Below are 1,810 nucleotides of genomic sequence, written 5' to 3' on the forward strand. Positions count from 1 at the left end.
TCCTTGTTTGGCCAACTCGGCTAGACCTCTTTCACTGACATGACCCATTCTTAAATGTCATAGTTTGGTGACATTAGAATCAGATGTTGAGGAGACAACAGCAACATATGTGATTGTGTTTCCTTGTAACATATAGAGACTATTCTCTTTCTTTCCTTTCATTACAACCATAGCGCCTTTAGATATTCTTATAGCTCCACTTTCACCTTTGTAGCTATAACCTTTTTAATCCAGTGTTCCCAAGGAAATCATATTTTTCTTCAATTCTGGAACATGCCTTACATCTGTCAACGTTCTTACGATTCCGTCGAACATCTTGATTCTAATTATGCTGATGCCAATGACCTTGCAGAGAGCATTATTTCCCAAAAGGACCTTGCCCCCATCTAAGGGTTGGTAAGTGAAAAATCAATCTTTAATGCAACACATGTGATATGAGCATCCAGAATCAAGTACCCATTCATCTTTTGAATCGTGCTCTGAGACTATTAGTGCATCTGCACTATCATAGTCATTTGCTACTTGCATCTTCATATTCATAAATCTTTTCCTTGCCTTTGCGCTCTGGGAAATTCATTTTGATATGTCCCTCCTTGTGACAGTGAAAGCATTTATACTTTCTATGTTTTGCTTTAGACTTGGACCTAGATTTTCCTCTTTCACCAAATTGATTTCGCTTCTCTGTTCTTCCTCTAGCAAAAAGACTATCACTTGAGCCTTCAGATCTCGAATCTGATACTCTTTTCTTCAGTTCTTTCGAGTGCAACGCCGCTTTTACTTCGTCCAAGGTCAGATCTTCTCGACCATACATCATAGTGTCGATGAAGTGCTTGTAAGAACTTGAAAGGGAACATAGTAGAATAATTGCTTGATCTTCATCTTCAGTGTCGATGAAGTGCTCGTAAGAACTTGGAAGGGAACATAGTAGAAGAATTGCTTGGTCTTCATCTTCAATTTTAACATCAATATTCTTTAGATCAAGAATAATTTTGTTAAATTCATCCAGATGATCTTTTATGGGCTTTCCTTCCTGCATTTGAAGAGTATATATTCTTTTCTTCAAATACAACCTGATAGTGAGTGACTTCGTCATGTACAGGCTTTCTAGCTTCTACCATAATGAAGCAGTTGTAGTTTCATCTGACACTTCTCGTAGAACTTCATCTCCTAAGCACAACAAAATTGCACTATATGCTTTTTCCAAGTTTTCATCATTCTCGTCCTCGGTTAGACTCTCTGGTAACTTGTTTCTACCTTCCAAGGCTTTGCCCAAGCCTTGGTGAACTAGTAGAGCTTTCATCTTCAATCGCCATAGGTTGAAATCATTTTCTCCATTAAATTTCTCCAAATCAAATTTAACACTCGCCATGATAACCGTATACCGGAACAATATCATAGTCCGTAAACGTGCACCAGGAAAGAGAGGTGGGTCTTAACAGACACGCTTAAATACCAAGTCTTTCCTAAGACAGAACTTTCCTAGAAATGCACTTTCACACTATTATACATTTCCAGTAACAAGAACAATTCTTTTCTGGTGTGTAAGATCATACAATGCTTCAAACACAGAGCATACTAAGAATTTTCTTTTAGATCGTACGGCTTAGCATGCAAGAGCTCTACGAGCTTTGATACCAGTTTGTTGGAGCGGAAGACCCGTGGAGAAAATATAATAGAGAAAATGACACCGATAATTTAATGTGGTTCGGCAATTTGCCTACGTCCACAGCTGAATAACAACAAGGATTATTCCACTATAATAAAAGAGAACTACAAGTGTTTCACTCACTTCCCAAAACTCAAGTACACC

This window comes from Lupinus angustifolius, chromosome LG08 (assembly GCF_001865875.1).
Source record: "Lupinus angustifolius cultivar Tanjil chromosome LG08, LupAngTanjil_v1.0, whole genome shotgun sequence".
Classification (NCBI taxonomy): Eukaryota; Viridiplantae; Streptophyta; class Magnoliopsida; order Fabales; family Fabaceae; genus Lupinus; species Lupinus angustifolius.